The following is a 22,753-nucleotide window of genomic DNA, read 5'->3' as shown; positions in this document are numbered from 1 at the left end:
TGCACCCCATATGGCCACATTTTCGCTTCTAGGATTGACAATCAGCTTGCCCATATGGCTCTTCTCAACCTCTGTCGTTCAGAACACTGTGACTCCTGAACAATCAAGTCAGCAACTAAACGATGCCAGAGTTACCCCCCAACCCTCTACTTCGTCCAATTCTTCCTCTCCTCCTTCCTCTTCGTTTGATGCAGCTGGTAAAGCCAAAAATCAAGTAACTGAGAAAAAGAAGGAGAAGAAGAAGAAAGAGAAGAAGAAGAAGGAGCCAAAGGTGAAAAGGGGTGACCAGGCATCGTCTAGCGAAAATCCACACACGGCACCATCCAGGCCTAAAATCACCATGTGTCATTTGCAAAGGAGACAACTATCATTGAGATTGTCCTTGCATCCCTCGGATCTTAAGGGACTGGTCTCATCGTTTGCACAATCTGTTGTCATCAACCTCTGATGATCATGTTGAGGGGTGTAGGTAACCCAAGTCTATGGAATTTTGTTTTCGGACCCTATATTAGGTTGGGTAGACCTAGCTATGGTTTTGTACATGATTTGCGCACATGGTTTTGGACATGATGGTTTTCGGTCCATGGCTTTGGACACAATGGTTTTCGGTTCATGTTATATGATTCTTTGGTAGGTATAAATATGTATTGTAACATTGAAAGGAACATAATGAAAAATCAAGCTGGTAGTCTCGGTTTCAGAATCCAGGGGAAAATATTTGTGTATATGTGTTTTATGTGTTAATCTCTCACATTGTTTATTTTCTGTGTTTTAGAATTCATATGAAGGTAATTTCTGTACAGGGTTAAAACCTATATAAATGACTAAGCTCTCTTGTGCCCCCATGTGTAAAGAAAACAACAAGTGGGAGAACGTTGGGTTGTGTTATATTCTTTTCATGACTAGCCCACGTAGTTAACCGGGGTTTTAGAGGGGGGGGTCACAAGGGGTTTGAAAGGGGTGGGTAGGCCCCCTTTATGGGGTCTAGGGTAGTGCCCCGTGGAAATTTTCTTTGGACCCTATATTAGGTTGGGTGGAACTACTTATGGTTTTGTGTATGGTTTTTGCACATGGTTTTGGATGCGATGGTTTTCGGTCCATGGTTTTGGACACAATGGTTTTTAGTCCATGGTATTGGATGCTTCAACATGTATAAATATGTATTGTAACATTGAAAGGAACATAATGAAAAATCAAGCTGGTAGTCCCATTTTTTGGATCCAGGGGAAAATTTCTATGTATATGTGTTTTATGTGTTATTCTCTCGCAATGTTTATTTTCTGTGTTTTAGAATTCGTATGTAGGTAATTTCTGTACGGGGTTAAAACCTATAATTTTGATGCTGAAGATGGTATGGTCTCTGGATTCCATTGAGGGTGGTGGTATCAACCTCTTGATTCTCATGTTTCTCGTTTGAGGGTCAAGATTTTATAGTCTCTGGATTCCCTAGAGGGTGGAGGTATCAACCTTTAGATTCCCTTGTTTCTCATTTTGATGGTGGAGATGTTATAGTCTCCATATTTTCTTGAGGGTGAAGGTATCAACCTATGTGTTAGTATGAAGTAATTCTTCAAGCGAGTGAAAATACCTTCACTTAGGTTATAAGTGACCTGAAACCCTAACAACAGAAGATGGATGTGTATAAGCTTCAAATCTGCAACAAAGTGTTAAAAAAACCCTGCAAAAAAAAATAGTACGCAAATAGAAACATATAAAAGAAGAAATAAAAGTGTAGTAACCCAATGGATAATCTGAATTATAAATTTGATTAATAATCAAAATATAACATTGTGAATAGAACTTTTAAAGTTTGGTCTATAGATCCCCCTTCATGGGATGGTCCTTGACCTTGTGATTCAAACACATGCTTCTCTCTCTCAATATGTGATATGCAATGGGAAGAAAACAAAACAAAAGGAAGCTTGAACTAAAGTGGGAGTTCAAATGCTATGAGGTGATAATGGGGATAATGAAAATGGTCATGCTGAAGAGTGGAGAGAAACTCCTCTATTTATAACACAATATTGGAATAGATTGAAAATTAGAAAATAATAAAGTATTATTGACTAAATGAAAATCTAGTTGTAGTAAAAAATTTATTATATTTTTTGAGAGAGAAAATATATTCAAAATGGTCAAATATATTTATTTAGAATTTGGTTGAAGTAATTAACAAATAAAAATGATTTATTAATCTCTTTGTGAGAATTAAGAAAAATATGAATTTGAAATAATTGATAAATAATGATTTAATAATTATCTCAAAAGGAAAATAGGGAATAAATAAGGAATAATAAATAAATAAGATTTATTTAATTATTCCAAGGTGATTTAGTCAAAAGTAATATGAAATAATCATCCAATAATGATTTAACAATTATTTCTAGACAATATTAAATAAACAATGATTTATTTGATTATTCTTATGGGGTTCTTTGGGTTTTAATAAGAAATAATTTAGAAAAATGGTTTACTAAATTATTTTCAATGGTGAAAGTGGGTTTACTGTGATAAATTACTCCTAGATGGTATATTTAGATTCACCTAGTAAGAAAAGACTGGGTGACATTTTTTGGGTGATAAAACATTGGATTCCCTTGTTCCTCATTTTCAGGGTGGAGATGGTATGGTCTTTGGATTCCCTTAAGGGAGGAGGTATCAACCTCTGGATTCCCTTGTTTCTCATTTTGAGCGTGGAGACAATATAGTCTATGGAATCCATTAATGGTGTAGGTATCAACCTATGGATTCCATTGTTTCTCATTCTAAGAGTGGAGACATTATAATCTCTAGGTTCCCTTGAGGGTGGAGGTATCAACCTCTAGGTTACCTTGTTGCTCATTTTAAGGGTGGAGATGGTATGGTATTTGGATTCCCATGAGTGTGGAGATTGTATGGTCTTTGGATTCCCTTGAGGATGGAGGGTATCATCCTTCTCTTGTTACTCATTTTGAGGGTGGAGACGGTATGGTCTCCAGATTCCATTGAGAGTGGAGGTATCAACCTCTAGATTCCTTGTTGCTCATTTCGAGGGTGGAGATCGTATGGTCTATGAATTCCCTTGAGGGTGGGGGTATCCACCTATGGATTCCCTTCTTACTCATTTTGAGGGTGGAGATGGTATAGTGTCTAGACTCTCTTGAGGGTGGAGGTATCGACCTCTAGATTCCCTTGTTTCCCATTCTGAGGGTGGAGATGGTATAATATTTGGATTCTCTTGAGGGTGGGTTTATCAACATATAGATTCCCTTGTTACACATTTTAAGGGTGGAGAGCGTATGGTCTCTAGATTCCATTTTTGCTCGTTTTGAGGGTGGAGATGGTATAGTCTTTGGACTCCCTTGAGGGTAGAGATATCAACCTCTGGATTCCCTTGTTGCTCATTTTGAAGATGGAGATCGTACAATCTTTGGATTTTCTTGTTTTGGAAGAGGGTGGAGGTGGGACATCTTCAGGCTCCCTTGATAGACTGATGCACAAGACAAGAGGTATAAGTTAAAACATTCTAAATTTTTTATGATGCATCTTATGAGAGATTATATTCCATGTTGCCTGGAAGTATGAAATCACCTAGTTGGTCAAATGGACTTGGCTACAAAATAAATAGTTGAATATGAATGATATGAAAGTGTGAAACAAAAGCCCCAGGAAATTGCAAAAGACCCACAAAAACTAGTTGATATAATTAAAATTCTTCCTTTATAATTGTTTAGTTGTTGAGAATGAAATTTTTAATGTGTGACATGAAAATAAATGTAAATATTGTATAGAGTTGTCATATAAATCTCCATGAAACAACATGTTTATTATTTTGTTTCTTGTATTGCATAGTAATGAACAATGAGGGCAGTGTTCCCTCGGGGGGGGGTTGTGATAGCCCCAACCTGAGTTTTCCTCATAAAAATGAAATGCAAATGGTTTTTTTAACAAAATATATAAAAATGGCTAAGTCAAAGAGGGACATGGATTCCATAGATAAGGAGGATGTTTTCTTGGGATGTGTAGGGTTTCCTTGTGTAGGAAATCTGAACTATTTTCAATAGGTACTAAAGGCTGACTAGTACATGTTTTTAATAAATTGGTTCTTGAATTAAATAAGTTGCAAACAGAAGTATGCAAGCCCATGTTTCATGAGAACCACAACAAGGAAGATATGGTAAGAAAGCTATGGATACTAGAGTTTCCTAGGTAGAAAGGACAGTGAAGTAAATATTTTTGAAATAATAGATGGAAGTAAAAGAAAAAGAGGGGGTTCAACCTCAAAAAGCATATTCCTTACTCATTTCACTCAATAGAGGTAGTGCACCCATGGGAGCAACATTCAACCGAGAAGAGAGTAGAAGATAAATAATAGAAGAGAAAGGATTCTTGAAGAGGAGAAGCACTGAAAATAACTTGGTTGGTATGATCGACATGATGATAGCCTCTCCTTGTTAAGGAACAATGCCTTCCCAGTCTCTGTAAAGCCAAAGGATGGATATGTTCTTATATGGATTCCATTGATGATGTGGGTAAGGGATTATTTCCTTTGATTTCTAGAGGGAGGACCTATGAATATTTTCTTACAGTGATTTCACAATGGCTTCTAGATTCCCTAGAGTGGGTGGAACCATAGTGTGCTTGGGGTGGAGGTAGAAAATCTCTAGATTCCTTGTATGCATTGATTAGCTGCCATTAAGGTGATAGAGGGTGCATGAAGTTGGTATTTGGATTCCCTATATATTATTACATGACTAAGTGGCTAGTGGGTGGAGGAAGGAGGTCCCTTGGAGTCCCTATTTCGGGTGGTAGTTGGTGTTTCAATCCCTTAAGAAAGCCTCTCAGCTTTTGAAATCTATCTGCAGGGTGACAACTGTAAGAGAGATTGGTTGTAGTTGTTTATTGTTGTATGGAGATTCCCTGTCCCAGGCTTAGTTTCCAAAACATTGTAAGATGTGTTCTTATGCATTGCAATTGCATTAAACATGTGTTTAAATTCTTTGAATGAAATGGAGTGTATATGTGTAATGAGTATGTATTGTATTTTGGATTGAAATGATGCTCATGAATGTGTTGAACAAATTATAACGTTTCTCTAGTTTTAATTATTATGTCTCTGAAATGTGTGACAGTGCCATTACTATAGAATGAATGATTAATATGTGAAGGAAATTTTAAAAGAATTGGAAATATCCCCTATGTGATTGAACTAGACTATGAGATAATAAGTAATAAAAATGTGCATAGAGTAAATGAATCAAAATGGTCCATAAGAATTAGGTTTAACTATTATAGCCTTTAGCACTCAAATCATTTATTACAAAGTAAAAGTTATAATGAACACAACATGTTTGACAGGGTTTGCATATACATAAATTTATATGTATATACAACTTGTAATAGTTGTTAAACTGTAAATCAATGTATGAGGCATTTTTTGATGCCAAGGGAAACTCCCTCTTGAAATTTTAAGGAATCTCAACCTTATGTTGGAGGCCTCTCAATGTTGTATTTTTAGTGTAATGCCTCCCTCCCCACATTTACCCGCTTTTAGAAGCCCTCAAGTTAAATATGAAGTGGAGTGCCACTATGACATGAACCAACCTCCAAGCTTCAATATGGAAGTGGGGCTGACAACTGAAAACTCACAAAGATACCTCAAGGCTTACAGGAGACTTAGGGGGCCAAAGGACCACCGAAGGTGACTAGCTTTGTGCTGGGGCTTATTTTCTATCAAATTAACCCCCAATTTGATGCTAGCCTAAGTCGAAAATGCCCACATTGTGCATATAAAATGCATGTCATATACATGTCCCAGGAATTTTAATGCTCCTACCCAGTAAAACTTTATTCTCCTAAGGTTTAATGCTCCTAATGAAACTCTATGCGGAAACGTTTTATTTACTATCCAAAGTCTTAAACTTTAATAACCCTTCAAGTGAAACCTTATATTTGGTTCTTTCTTAACCCTTATAACTCAACCCTTCATAAGATTAGGTTAATTCTATTACTGCGCATGTTAACCATACCCTTCTTTAGTCTTTCGTTAAACTCGACTTAAACCATAATACATTTATCTCGCTTATTTCTGTTATAAATCTTATATAATAGAAATATTTCATATAATGCTTAAACCTTACCTTTCCGTTGATTCACATGACTTTACGCATTTCCCAATAATCAACCTTTAGTGCATTCAACCTCCATCGCCAATCTCATTCCTTAATCCAACAGTCATCATGTCACCCAATTGCTAACTTGCTTGGTCGATCTCCACCATTTATTCCTCCTACCTCAATTCGACGGTGATCATGTAATCTTGTGAAAATTACATGCAAGATCGATATTAGACTGAGAGCACACAAGAAAAGTGGTTTTCTCTTTCCTCCATGTACTACGTGTCACTCGCTAAGGCTAATCGGGTGAACTCATGGAAATATATTTTACCGCTTCGAGGGCGCGCGAGATACCATTTACTATTTCAGTAGACCTCCACTATTCTACATGTGGTTTTAATCTCCGCCATCCATTCTCTTCACTTTATTTTGCACGACTTAATCCTGGCCGTTTATCTCCATCACTCCCGTTCGTTGATTCGACTAATCCAACAACTGTGCTCCGCTATTACATTCTTTTATCTATACTGTGTAATAGCCCAATCGCTTCTCTGACTGTGTATTAATTCTCGCCTCACGGTCTTCAATGGTTCTGATTCCAGTCTTCAGCCCCTCGCACCTTTATGCTTCCGCTACGTAACTCCTTAGGTTTTAAGAACCTTACAATATACCTTCACTGTAACATTAAAGGTTCCCTCCAACACTGTCTGCGTGTAAACTCGATACACTTTTCCCTACACTTGATCTCTGATTCTGCATACCTGCAACCTATGTTACATAGAATTACTCTAGTCCACACACATTTTACAATTCAATTACTCAATGCACCACACAAACTCAGAAATCGATTTATCTATATTAATAAACAAACATTTACACGATGAATTCCTTATCGGCCTCATCTTCTATATAAGTGGCCTTTTAACACTCCTGCCCATAGGCTTACAATCAACCCTATCTAACTAAATCACTCTCTAACTCCTAGCTAGCTAACCCTTTTCTATGTCTTTTATGCTTACATTTATACAAAAGGTTTCTTTAACTAATTCCGGGTTTAGGTCCACAACCTTCACAACAAAATCCTAAAATCTCTTCTTTATCTCTAAGGATCCTCTCTAATCCATAAAATCATCAACTAATTCCTAATCTAATCTTTCACAATTAATTTCCAAATCTCTCAACCTCTATGGAATCTCAACTATCCTAATTCTCTCATGTTCCCCAACATTTTAGAAGATTTACAAATATGTATCACAATACTTAATTAAATCCTATTCTTAATATCTCTCACTAAAATCACTCAAAACCTTAATAATTATATTAATTTAATACTCAGGAAACCAACTTCCTTGAAAGCACAAGACCCCCTATGTCTACTAAAATACAATGATATTTATGAGTCGAATTTTCCTGCATCAGACTCTCAACGTTGAAAACATTCATGATCTCCTGATCATGTGTTCTCATATGTTGATAGGAAACCTCCAAGGTCCCAAAATTTAGTTTGTAACTACCCAAATGCCTTGCACCTTTGTTGCTGTTGTATATCTGTTGTCTTCTGGTTCATCTTACTCTCTTCAATCAGTTTCAAATTCTGATTGATCACTCCTCTTGCTGTCATTTTCCTCAATCTGGACTGTTTCATTATCAACTTCCATAATTCTTCAATCTCCATCTCCAGCACATCCTTGGGCTGGTACATACTCTACCATTTACTACTACCTCTTTCTCTTTGCTTCAGTTTGTTGCTACTATCCACTGGCTCTTGCATCTTCACATTCCACATTTCTTCAAGTTCTTCCTCTTTCATGATTATCTCTTTCTGCATCAAATCCCGATTCTCTAGCATTCTTTCCAACAACCCAATATCTATGTTTGATGGATTAAATACTTCCACAAAATCTTCCTCTTCCATATTTACTTGGCTACTCATATGTGCCAAATTTTCTCCAGCATCTACAACAAAACATGCACTTACAAAAAAATTATTAAAATTAAAAACATAAGGCCTCAGTGCATCTTCTTCTTTTGGCAACATTTCAGTATGTTGCTATGATTTTTCCTCTTTTATCAGCACATCAATATGTTGATTCAACCTCTCTAAAGAATTATTTTACGTACTCTCAAAACTATCAGCAACTATTTCTTCCACACCATCTATTTCAATGATGTCTTTCTGTTCTTGTCAATATAGTGCACTCCTTCTGCAATCACACTGTCATACTCTGAGTTTTCCAGCAAATACTCCAGCAATTCAATTTCTCTGTGACACTTCATAAGAATTTCATCATCACTTATAATTCCCACATTTATAAACAAATTATCATTTTGAAAATTACAAGGTTCAACTGTTGCTTCACATATTAGTTCTTCAGACTGATTTTCATCTCCTTCTTCCACAAGAAATTGTTCCTATGTTGTAACAGCTTCAAACATCAATTCTTTGCTAAATTATTCCTACTGCAATAATTAATTGTTGTTCTCATTCAAGAGACATTCTCCATCATTCTTTACTTTAGAGTATTTATCTTCTGAAAGATACTCTTCCATACTTTTGACAGCTTCAAAAGACTACTCATCTTCTGCAAAACCTATAATCACATCAAAATTATTAGATTCAATTATACAAGGTTTCATATCCTCCCAACAATCTGAATTTTTCCACCAGTTCAGAAAATCATCAATAATTCTTTCTTCAGCAAAGTAAACTTCTTATTGTCTTGAATCCTCATAATAGTTCATGAGATCTTTAACTGATCTCCATTCTTCATCTTCACCTAGAACTTCCCCTTGTTTTGCTTCACAAATAGAAACTTCCATTTCCAACTCAACTTCTTTGAGTTTTTCCACTAGCCATTTCACTTGCCTCTGTTGTAACCTTCTCTGAAATTTATGCCACTTCATTGCCCTTTCCTCATGACCCAACCGTTTCTTTGGCTTTCCTCTAGTAGCATCCTTAATACATCGAGTTGTTCTTTTAACTCTGCAATCTCCTCGTTAAGCTCCTCTTGACTCATTCTCTTTCCATTTGCCTTGGCATCCTCATTCTTCACTTTTCTTCTACTGTGGTCTTCCTTAGAACCTATGTTATCTCTGTTATGACTATTATTAGTCATCTTCTTCTCTATCTTTATGAGTTCCTCACTCACTTACTATGAGCTGCACTAAAGCCTCTACAACAGTAAGTCCTCCTTTCTATCATTCACCTCGCCAAGCTTTCCTCTGTACTTGGTCTTTTGGCAAGCACTTGGTTCTCTATCTCTAGAACCTATTTGAGCACTTCTCTTTGCTCCTTCTAGGCTTCAACTCATCCGCACCTTTTAAGAACACAATTGTCCTCTTTATCCAACCTCTATTAGAATTCTTCAAGGTTCTGCCACATTCTGCTTTCATTCAGAAACTCTTACTAGCTTCCTTCATTCCTTAGAAATTCAACCCACATCCTCTGTGGAATTTCCTTGATGATATTTCCTGTGAGCTACAACAAAACCTCTGCAGTAACAAGTATCCTTCTTGCTACACATACCTCACTAAGATTCTCTCCTCTGAGCCTAGTCTTTTGGCATTTCTCTGCATGCCTCACTAAGATTCTCTCCTCTGAGCCTAGTCTTTTGGCATTTCTCTACATGCGTCACTAAGATTCTCTCCTCTGAGCCTAGTCTTTTGGCATTTCTTTGGTTCTTTCCTTTGGAACCAATTGAGCACTCCTTGCTCTAGGTTGCTGCAATCTTCTCACCTTCTTATGCCACTACCTTCAAGACCTCTACATGATCTTGTTCTACCATTCACCTGTACTTTGAATGGATTGTATTTTGTTACTTTTCATTTGCAAATTCTGCTACACTTTATCTGTGTGTGTCTACTATTTGTCAGATTTAAAATCTGATCTCCTCTTGCCATCTTTCATCACCATTTACTTATATACACACCTTCAAAACATAACTCTGTTCTAAGTTTCTCAAAGAACTTCTACACATATAATCTCCTTGTTCTGCTCTGATACCAAATGATGCCATCCTAAGCCAATAATACCCACATTATGCATATAAAATTCATATCATATACATGTCCCAGGAATTTTAATACTCCTACCCAGTAAAACCTTCTTCTCCTAAGGTTTAATGCTCCTAATGAAACTCTATGCGGAAATGTTTTTGTTGGAGAGGTAAATCCCCTCTACGGATAGAGGCGATCCCTACTAGCCCAATAGGGGTCTAGCAACAATCACACAATGCTGCCACGCATGTTCCTAGTTACAATTAAACAAGAAGTAAAGAGCACCTACTTGGATTCCTGCGCTGTCGTTGGACGAAGAGATGTCTCCTTCGCCCCTTCGCTTCGGCTGGTCACAGTCCTCCGCGATCCCCGCGAACGGACACCTGCACACACGAAGAGAAGGCAAACGCAAGCGTGAAATCTAGTAAAAGTAACTATATGCCAGTCAGAAAAGACATAATTCACATTTATCCATTGCATAAACAAACGAGAATGGAACAATAATAGCAGTCATCTATTATTAATCAGAATAGAGAAGAGTACAACCAAATGTTCTGACGTCGATAAACTTCTCAGGAGGGATCAGTCAGCATGTATCTCAAGCATTCACCTTTGAGGATGGTTCTCCCAAGACAAACAACTCTCTCTCTCTCACACAAATGTCACAAACAAACTTCCCCAAGCAATGAATCACTTCCACTCCTAACACACCAAACCTATAGCAGCAATCTGAGCACTACAAGCTCTGTACAATCCAAGCTAAGTCTAGCTAGTTCCCACTAGTTTCTAACTAGCTGCTCATGGTAATGGTGGAAGTTTATATAGGAGAAGGAGTCTCCTAAAAAGGTGGAAGGATGAGCTTATCTTCAAGGGGAGTTGTTGCAAAGGGTCGAACAGACATGCCATAGAAGGGAGTCGATATTCACAAAGCTAACAACCAAGCCTGGAGAGATCTGGAAGGCTGGTTGTTTGAACAAATTCGCCCAAACTGGATCAGCGCGGATTATAGGGAAACTGCCGCGCTGTCAGCACATATCAGTAACTGGACAAGTCACGTCAGCGCGGAAGAACACGGGAAAGGCGCGCTGTGCATCATCGCGGAAAAGTGATGTTCTTCCGCGATGGCAGCGCATAAAATATACTGGGAAGCGCCGGTCATCGCGGTTATTTAAGGAACAGACGCGCTGATGCACAAAACTTCGGAAAAAGTGGGTTTTTAAGCCAGTTCAGGGATCAAACACTTAGTGATTGTGAATTCTGGACACAGCAGGGTGACTGACAGGAAGGCAGTGATAAATTACTGTGTAACAGATGCCCCCTAAAGCATGAAGACCGAGAGAGTGGGAGGGGTGAAATGCTTTACAACACATGTCGAACTGGAACACCACCAGGAAGGACCGAAATATCTCTGATAATCAAGTACATGCAGTCTAGGCATGGGCGCAGCCATCCACAAAGACATGCGAGAATGGTCTATGGTGTGGACGCAGCCACCCAGCTAAAGAGACCATAATAATGATAAGGTATGGTCGCAGCCATCCATGAAGACTCAGGTATGGGCGCAGCCATCCATCAATGAGTCATGTAATGATTATCCACAAAATCGCAACCTGGACCACAGTGAGCAAGGATCCAGGGTCTTGCGCTCCATCTCGACCCGAACAGAGTACAAGTCCACACATGTGAATACAGGGGTTGGAGTCGAACATGCATGAACATCGTCTGATTACCGGCCAATGATGAGAACCGTTAACAGACGCGAGAGGTACCACCAATAATGACAATGGCCCTCAAGGTACTATAGGTACAATCCGTGGCGTGTGAATCAATGAGCTGGTGTCGAACACCCACGGAATCATTCGATCGTAGGTCAATGATGTAAACCTTGCGTCGAACACGAGGAACCTGCCATTGAGGCATGCAGGCTCCAAGGCACCTGGAAGGAGTCTCTAAGTCACTTTCTCGGATAATGAGTTGAAGTCGACGAGAAGTGGCCTTGATCGAAGGTGGGCCATGATGATTCCCACATCATCGACACGAGACAGAGATATAATGATTTGCGACCAGATAGCGAACGAGGTTGCATTGGGGCAGAGGACAACTTCTCTTGAACATATAACGGCACTATAACGGATTTGGCAGTACTTGACATCAAATGAGCAGCGGATAAGATGATGACGGCAATGAGCAGATGAGAGGTCAAATAGGATAACCCAAACCCACGGAGGCCAGTGAAAAATGAGATGGTCCCACCCAGACACGAAGCAGAAGAGTGCCATGTTCAAGAGCGACATACTGCCGACACGACTAAGATTACAGTTCCATTTTCCCCACCATTTCTGGCAGGTACCCCGGTTATTTTTGGATGACAAGCTTGATGGGGATAGCATATGCTTGAAGAGTGTCATTTCGACAATATCCGATGTCATCAAGTGTTTAACGAGCCTGACAAAGGAAAAACTCGGCGTCTTTTCTTGTTTAGAGAGTCTGAAAAGACAGCGGAAAAGGAGACTCCAGGGGGGTCCTTTTTCGTACAGTTGTGTCTCTCGAGCCCGAAAAAGTATAAAACTATGCTCGAAAGAACCGCCCGGTCATTACGACCGAGGAGTACTTTTCGTAAATAGTAACTTCGACCCGAAAAAGTAGAAAAGTAGTCGGAAGTACGTCGTTTTGGAGCCAATAACGAGTGCGAAACGACAAACACCCGGCAATCTTTTTAGTTTAAACAGTCGAAAAAAGAGCTTTAAAAGTGACCGCCTCTCGTTCCGTTAACGAGTCGAGAGGGGGACTCGGCAATCTTTTCATCTTTAAACGGTCAGAAAAGAGCTGAAAGCAGACCTCCATTTTTATTCTCTTTAACGAGTCAAAAAGGGAAAAATACTCGACAATCTTTTCATATTTTATGAGTCAGAAAAGAGCTTAAAGGTGACTCATCCTAGAGGAACGAGTGGTATAAAGGGTAGCAACTGGTTCCGGTAATGGTGGAACTGCTCAAAACATGTAATGGTCAAGAGGCTGGCTAATAAAACCACTCATCGCTGCGGTTCCTCAGGAAAGGATAAACAACCAAGTGAAAGCATATGATCGGCCAAAGAGATGGTAGCAATGGAATGAAACAACCAAGGCTCATCTAGCAGAATTTAGCAGATAAAGATAGAAATCACGAGATGTAAATTGGGTATGGGTTCATTTTTACACAAGCTTGAACCATGGAGAACTCTGCTTGGATTCGGTTTCATGTTTACACAAGCTTGAAACGAAAAACTATGCTTGTTATAAGTTCGCATGCCCCCAGCATAATGACGCACATGCCCCCAGCATAATGACGTACATCGAGGTACATGCCCCCCAAGCTTCATTGCATTCAACAAAGTGGATGGAATGAAGGTTCACTCTCGAGATCGATGAAAGACTCGACTTGTATTTTACGAGATCTTAATCAAAAGACTCGATTTTGAAAGGGAGGTGTTTCATTTTTTAATGAGGTTGACATAGTAAAAGAACTATCCTCATAACCCTTGTTTCATTTTTTAACGAGCTTGACACAAGATCAGGAACTATGCTCCGGACTAAGCCTAGTTTCATTTTTTAAGGAGCTTGACACCGGAAAGGAACTATGCTCCATCCAGACTTCATCATAATGAACGGGAAGCGGAGGCCCCCAAGAAAGTGGCTCCGGAGGGAAGGCCGACATCTTGGAAAGCAGGACCTAATGCCCCCAGGACACTATGCACGATGGTGTCATCACTGGGTACGGGCACGGGGTAGGTGGCCACATAGTTGATGTGCGGCGAGGCAGATGCAACTTGTGGATGAAAGCCAGGAGGGAAGGACGAGTGCGCCGGAGGGGCTTGTGGACGAACGAACGATAATTGATCGAATGTCACGATTCTTCCGTCGTGTGGAAAGCAGACCACACGGAAAAGCGAAGAAACAAGGGCTCCCATGGCATACACAAAGTCACGACCAAGGAGAAGACTGAAGTCTAAAGAACCTTGGGTAACCGAGACGTCGATATAGACAGTCTTGCCTCCCAAAGTGATAGGAAACTGTGGAAGGATCCCTAATGGCTGACTCGTTCCTCCGTCAAACGCGGTGAGATGCGGTGCGACAGGTACAAGCGATGGGGAACCCAAAGCTCGCCAAGTAGTAACGGGCATAAGACTAACCGATGCTCCTTCGTCTAACACAGTGCCGGGCAGTGCCCTATTGCAAGCATAGGCGGTGACCCAGAAAGGCACGTGGGATGGAAGGGGAGGGGTAGTCAAACGACTCCAATCAAAGGAAATGACCGAACTACTTGGTGGGGGAACCATATGGTTGCCCCCCTGCTCGGAAAGAACCGAATCTAAATTCTCCGGAGAGGTTTCAGGAGAACCTTTATCAAGCTCAGGAGAATCTGAGGAGACGAGAAGAACATGAGAATTTTGCTCTTCCGAAACAGAGTGGTTGAGAGGAGGTGAACTCGAATCAACACCCTTTCCGACCAACGGCGGGTCTGGAACAGGCTGGGGACAGCCAGGTTCGGGAAGAGGAGCCTGGACAAGAGAGGAATATGAAGCAATCTCTTTGTCAACAGGGGCGCGATCTACAGTCGCAGAAAGACGTTGATAACCAGCGGGAAATGGATTCGGAGGAGCAGCAAGACTTTCCAACACAGCAGAGGCTTTATCCATGAGTGGACAAAGGTGAAGGGGATGTTTGCCTTCACAAAGTCGACAGGGGATTCGAAACTTCCTTTTCTCCTTACCATTCCCAACAGATGAGGTAGCATCGCCATGATCATCAGTGGACGATGAAGGGCAGGCCGGATCGTGAGACCAAACTTCTAATACCCTGGGAATGCCAGGACAATCACGAAGCAGATGGTCCTCCCTGCATAATCGACAAGGAAACTTAACCTTCCGTGGAGGAGCAGAAGGTGACCCGACTTCAGTTATACTGGAGTGGATAGCTGGACTTGAGAGGGGGACTGTGTGTGTAGGCTCTCCCTGAGGGGACTTCTTCTTCTTGGTCTTCTTCTTCTTCTTCTTAGCCACCTGGTTAGTCGAGTCAAGACTTTCACCAGGCGAAGTAGAAGATGAGGACGTAGAAGTAGGCGTCGAAGGGGAGAGGTCCACCTTAGGATCAACAGGATGTTGTTCAGGTGGAGGGACTGATGGACTAACAGCCGATACGGTAGGGACCAAAGAGGTTGAAAACAACCACACAGGCAACCCGACAGTTAACCCTAGTAGGGACAACGTCGCCATATACGGAGCACCAACATTCCCAAGTGGAGGGAATTGTCCTGGATTCCCATCAGATGGGGAACCTGGGTTAGTGAATCCCGGAAAAGTTGCCATAGCAAACGAAAATGAAACCTACTCAAGCTAACGCACACGAGATCTAATCAGGTGATGTTATCGTGGCCGAATTAATTTTAAGACACAAGAACCAAACTTGACCTTTTCATATTTCAGGAGTCGAGAAAAGGACAAAGATGACTCCAGTCTCCTTCGAATGTTTAATGAGCACGAAGTGACAAGACGCTCACAGGCACCTTTTCGTTTAGGGAGTCCGAAAAGGATCAAAAGCGACTGCTCTGGAACTCTAGGTAGAGGGTGTGCCAAACTCTTCGCAAAACCACAGAATACTTTTTAGGGTACGGGTGGTCAATCTTCGTGAATGCTGTGTTCACTGCATTGCGAATCGTAGGGCGGCCGACTCGGCTTCCTATGGATAAAGGATAAAAGCCTAGTGGGGTCTCCCTATATACGCGACGGTACGTGGGAGCGCAGTCCGTGTTAGACCACTATCGAGTCACAGAAGGAGGAATCACCCAACCTAATGTGAAACAACAGTGACTATGTTTAAAGACGCCGGAACACGTCTCTAACCTAGACCTCTAGATATTTGCGTTTAGTTCCAATGCGATTTTAGATTCATTTGGTTCATTTTATAGTTGATCTTGAGATTAAGTTTCGATTTCAAGCTCTATCGTATGTTCGCTCACAATTACTTAGATGCAATCTATATGCAAAAGAATTTCGTTTCGTTCGATGAATTCTAGCTACGAGAGAGCAAAGAATTTTTTAAACAAAACGAATACAAACAAAAAAGCAGCTAAATGCAACTAAAGCGAGGAAAGGAAACTTTTCTTTTGAAAATGCAAATCAATGAAATGTTCTTTTCCTTTTCGAATTTTAAAGCAAGCTACTAATTCGTTTTCTTTTTAGTGACATAAAACACCTAAAGGAATTTGGAGGAACCTGAACACCAAGTAAACTACTTAATGAGAGCACACAAAGTTCCCGAGCGGAGTCGCTAAATTGTTGGAGAGGTAAATCCCCTCTACGGATAGAGGCGATCCCTACTAGCCCAATAGGGGTCTAGCAACAATCACACAATGCTGCCACGCATGTTCCTAGTTACAATTAAACAAGAAGTAAAGAGCACCTACTTGGATTCCTGCGCTGTCGTTGGACGAAGAGATGTCTCCTTCGCCCCTTCGCTTCGGCTGGTCACAGTCCTCCACGATCCCCGCGAACGGACACCTGCACACACGAAGAGAAGGCAAACGCAAGCGTGAAATCTAGTAAAAGTAACTATATGCCAGTCAGAAAAGACATAATTCACATTTATCCATTGCATAAACAAACGAGAATGGAACAATAATAGCAGTCATCTATTATTAATCAGAATAGAGAAGAGTACAACCAAATGTTCTGACGTCGATAAACTTCTCAGGAGGGATCAGTCAGCATGTATCTCAAGCATTCACCTTTGAGGATGGTTCTCCCAAGACAAACAACTCTCTCTCTCTCACACAAATGTCACAAACAAACTTCCCCAAGCAATGAATCACTTCCACTCCTAACACACCAAACCTATAGCAGCAATCTGAGCACTACAAGTTCTGTACAATCCAAGCTAAGTCTAGCTAGTTCCCACTAGTTTCTAACTAGCTGCTCATGGTAATGGTGGAAGTTTATATAGGAGAAGGAGTCTCCTAAAAAGGTGGAAGGATGAGCTTATCTTCAAGGGGAGTTGTTGCAAAGGGTCGAACAGACATGCCATAGAAGGGAGTCGATATTCACAAAGCTAACAACCAAGCCTGGAGAGATCTGGAAGGCTGGTTGTTTGAACAAATTCGCCCAAATTGGATCAGCGCGGATTATAGGGAAACTGCCGCGCTGTCAGCACATATCAGTAACTTGACAAGTCACGTCAGCGCGGAAGAACACGGGAAAGGCGCGCTGTGCATCATCGCAGAAAAGTGATGTTCTTCCGTGATGGCAGCGCATAAAATATACTGGGAAGCGCCGGTCATCGCGGTTATTTAAGGAACAGACGCGCTGATGCACAAAACTTCAGAAAAAGTGGGTTTTTAAGCCAGTTCAGGGATCAAACACTTAGTGATTGTGAATTCTGGACACAGCAGGGTGACTGACAGGAAGGCAGTGATAAATTACTGTGTAACAGATGCCCCCTAAAGCATGAAGACCGAGAGAGTGGGAGGGGTGAAATGCTTTACAACACATGTCGAACTGGAACACCACCAGGAAGGACCGAAATATCTCTGATAATCAAGTACATGCAGTCTAGGCATGGGCGCAGCCATCCACAAAGACATGCGAGAATGGTCTATGGTGTGGACGCAGCCACCCAGCTAAAGAGACCATAATAATGATAAGGTATGGTCGCAGCCATCCATGAAGACTCAGGTATGGGCGCAGCCATCCATCAATGAGTCATGTAATGATTATCCACAAAATCGCAACCTGGACCACAGTGAGCAAGGATCCAGGGTCTTGCGCTCCATCTCGACCCGAACAGAGTACAAGTCCACACATGTGAATACAGGGGTTGGAGTCGAACATGCATGAACATCGTCTGATTACCGGCCAATGATGAGAACCGTTAACAGACGCGAGAGGTACCACCAATAATGACAATGGCCCTCAAGGTACTATAGGTACAATCCGTGGCGTGTGAATCAATGAGCTGGTGTCGAACACCCACGGAATCATTCGATCGTAGGTCAATGATGTAAACCTTACGTCGAACACGAGGAACCTGCCATTGAGGCATGCAGGCTCCAAGGCACCTGGAAGGAGTCTCTAAGTCACTTTCTCGGATAATGAGTTGAAGTTGACGAGAAGTGGCCTTGATCGAAGGTGGGCCATGATGATTCCCACATCATCGACACGAGACAGAGATATAATGATTTGCGACGAGATAGCGAACGAGGTTGCATTGGGGCAGAGGACAACTTCTCTTGAACATATAACGGCACTATAACGGATTTGGCAGTACTTGACATCAAATGAGCAGCGGATAAGATGATGACGGCAATGAGCAGATGAGAGGTCAAATAGGATAACCCAAACCCATGGAGGCCAGTGAATGGGCTAGTAGGGATCGCCTCTATCCGTAGAGGGGATTTACCTCTCCAATAGGGGTCTAGCAACAATCACACAATGCTGCCACGCATGTTCCTAGTTACAATTAAACAAGAAGTAAAGAGCACCTACTTGGATTCCTACGCTGTCGTTGGACGAAGAGATGTCTCCTTCGCCCCTTCGCTTCGGCTGGTCACAGTCCTCCGTGATCCCCGCGAACGGACACCTGCACACACGAAGAGAAGGCAAACGCAAGCATGAAATCTAGTAAAAGTAACTATATGCCAGTCAGAAAAGACATAATTCACATTTATCCATTGCATAAACAAACGAGAATGGAACAATAATAGCAGTCATCTATTATTAATCAGAATAGAGAAGAGTACAACCAAATGTTCTGACGTCGATAAACTTCTCAGGAGGGATCAGTCAGCATGTATCTCAAGCATTCACCTTTGAGGATGGTTCTCCCAAGACAAACAACTCTCTCTCTCTCACACAAATGTCACAAACAAACTTCCCCAAGCAATGAATCACTTCCACTCCTAACACACCAAACCTATAGCAGCAATCTGAGCACTACAAGCTCTGTACAATCCAAGCTAAGTCTAGCTAGTTCCCACTAGTTTCTAACTAGCTGCTCATGGTAATGGTGGAAGTTTATATAGGAGAAGGAGTCTCCTAAAAAGGTGGAAGGATGAGCTTATCTTCAAGGGGAGTTGTTGCAAAGGGTCGAACAGACATGCCATAGAAGGGAGTCGATATTCACAAAGCTAACAACCAAGCCTGGAGAGATCTGGAAGGCTGGTTGTTTGAACAAATTCGCCCAAACTGGATCAGCGCGGATTATAGGGAAACTGCCGCGCTGTCAGCACATATCAGTAACTGGACAAGTCACGTCAGCGCGGAAGAACACGGGAAAGGCGCGCTGTGCATCATCGCGGAAAAGTGATGTTCTTCCGCGATGGCAGCGCATAAAATATACTGGGAAGCGCCGGTCATCGCGGTTATTTAAGGAACAGACGCGCTGATGCACAAAACTTCGGAAAAAGTGGGTTTTTAAGCCAGTTCAGGGATCAAACACTTAGTGATTGTGAATTCTGGACACAGCAGGGTGACTGACAGGAAGGCAGTGATAAATTACTGTGTAACAGTTTTATTTACTATCCAAAGACTTAAAATTTAATAACCCTTCGAGCAGAACCTTATATTTAGTTCTTTCCTAACCCTTATAACTCAACCCTTCATAAGCTTAGGTTAATTCTATTCCTGTGCATGTTAACCATACACTTCTTTAGTCTTTGGTTAAACTCGACTTAAACCATAATATATTTATCCCGCTTATTTCTATTATAAGTCTTGTATAATAGAAATATTTCATATAATACTTAAAACTTACCATTGATTCACATGACTTTACATATTTCCTGATGCTCAACCTTTAGCGTGTTCAACCTCCACCACCGATCTCATTCCTTAGTTCGACAATCATCGCGTCACCCAATCGCTAACTTGCTTGGTCGATCTCCACCATTTTTCCAGCTACCTCAATCCAATGGTGATCACGTTATCTCGCGCAGATTACATGAACAATCGATATTATACTGAGGGCACACAAGAAAAGTGGTTTTCTCTTTCCTCCGTGTGCTACATGTAACCCACTAAGGCTAATCACATGAACTCATGGAAATACCATTTACTATTTCCATAGACTGCTCCACTATTTTGCACGTGGTTTTTATCTCCGCCATCCATCTTCTTAAGTTTATTCTACATGACTTAAGCCTGGTCGTCTATCTCCATCACTCTCGTTCATTAATCTGACTGATCCAACGACTGTGGTCCGCTACTACATTCTTTTGTCTATACTATGTAATAGCCCACTCACTTCTCTGACTATGTATTAATTCTTGCCTCGCAGTCTTCAATGGTTCTGATTCCGATTTTTAGCCCCTTGCACCTTTACGCTTCTGCTGCGTAACTCCTTAGGTTTTAAGAACCTTACAATATACCGTCACTGTAACATTAAAGGTTCCCTCCAACACTATCTGCATGTAAACCCGATACACTCTTCCCTGCACTTGAACTCTGGTTCTGCAAACTTGTAACCTATGTCACACAAAATTACTCTAGTCCACACACATTTTACAATTCAATTACTCAACACACCACACAAACTCAGAAATCGAATTATCTATATTAATAAACAAACATTTACATGATGAATTCCTTCTCAGCCTAATCTTCTATATTAGTGGCCTTCTGACACTCCTGCCCGTAGGCCTACATTTATACAAAAGTTTTCTATAACCAATTCCTAGTTTAGATCCATAACCTTCTAAACAAAATCCTAAAATCTCTTATTTATCTCTAAGGATCCTCTCTAATCCACAAAATCATCAACTAATTCATAATCTAAGATTTTACAATTAATTTCCAAATCTCTCAATCTCTATGGAATCTCAACTATCCTAATTCTCTCATGTTCCCCAACATTCGAGAACATTTACAAATATGCCTCACAATACTTAATTAAATCCTATTCTTAATATCTCTCACTAAAATCACTCAAAACCTTAATAATTACATTAATTTAATACTTAGGAAAACACAAGACACCCTATGTCTATTAAAATACAATGATATTTCTAAGCCGAATGCTCCTGCATCACAACTGCATGCATTAAAAGGTCTCCATGCAGTTATATGCCTAAAACCACATTCACAACATTGCCTCCATGTAGTTGTGGCCCAACCTGCCCAATTCAAAGGGTGGAGTCCTAAGATCTATGCCACAATTCTAGGACAACCTTCAGACCACTACTCATAATTTCCTGAGACATATTAGAGTAATAAATGACATAATGACAAGGTTAAACATACAAACATAAGTAAAAAACATGACCTATACTGACTAGAACATACTAGACATTTCATCAAACAAATGGTAAACATGTAAGCTATAGGTCATGAATGCATATCTGAGTGCAAAAATTTGTTCTCTAGTTGTGAATCACCGAGAAGGTCTAATTCCCTCTCAAGTAGTTGAAACCACACTTTTTAGCCCATGCATTCATCAACCATTCATCAACTAATCAAAGCATAACAAGAGTCATAGCTAAAACATGTTATATAACCATGCTTATAAACAACATATCATTAGAACATTAACCATGATAGAATAACCATCAAAGCCACATAATAACAAGTATAAACATAATAGGAAAATAGCTATTATTAAAATATGGAAAAGCTAACCAAGTCAGAGACTTCTACGTACCACCCAACCATATATTGGGTTGAGAAAAATATTTCTTTCAACTAATCACCCCTGTGCCATATTCTAAGCACGAATGTGGGATCTCAATATATAAAAAGTGTGGGATTCCCAGAGATTAAATCAACTCCACCCTTATGTTACCACAATCTCACCAAAACCAATCAATAGATCACAAAGCCAAAAAAAGCTTGGGTGCCTCAGAATGTCTATACCATTACCTTGAGGAATTGTGTTATCTCCACCCACCCGTCGCGGGCTTCTCGAAGAAATCCATATCCAAACCCAACCCTTGGGAATTTTACTAATACCACCTAACATTCTTCCAAACCTTCTGACAATATAAAGGTCAACCATGAAAATGAATCCCATCATACCATGACTATCTAGGAAATGGCAAGGCAACTCTCAACCCAATATCAAACCAGGAAAAACCCATGCCAATGACAATAAATGAACCAATAAACAAATGCATAAACCATGCCTTCACACCTCAGTTAGGAAATCACATATGCATCTTATTACCTACACATCCTTCTTTCTTAAGGTTCTAATCTAACCTTCCCCTTGCTTTCCTTCACTTTTCTGTGCTTGTCCTTTTCCTTCCTTTCCTTTCTTGTCCAAGTGAATTTTCTGTTTCCTTTTCTACACCTACTCCAAAGATGGGAAAAAACTAACTATTTCTTAGGTTCCTTTTTATCATTGATGTATCCTTTTTCTTCATTTTCCTTCATTTTATCTGTAATTTCCTTCACATGAAAATATGTCTCTTCACCTCCCTTCTCTCCTATTTTCCTTTATTTTCATAAATAAATAACAATTAATATCTCTTTTCCTTTTTCCAATTCCTTTTCCAATTTTGATAGCCATTAATAAACTGAAAGTGACCCCAAATGTGATGTTTCCCCAACATTTAGCTTGGAATATATGTCCCACGACATTGATATTATTTTTATTTACATGTAAACTTAGCCTGGGATGTTATAAATCATTCTTTGTTG

This window comes from Pinus tabuliformis, chromosome J (assembly GCF_031772625.1).
Source record: "Pinus tabuliformis cultivar Carrire ecotype Pingquan chromosome J, CPIR1, whole genome shotgun sequence".
NCBI classification, from domain to species: Eukaryota; Viridiplantae; Streptophyta; class Pinopsida; order Pinales; family Pinaceae; genus Pinus; species Pinus tabuliformis.
This window is presented reverse-complemented; position numbering follows the sequence as displayed.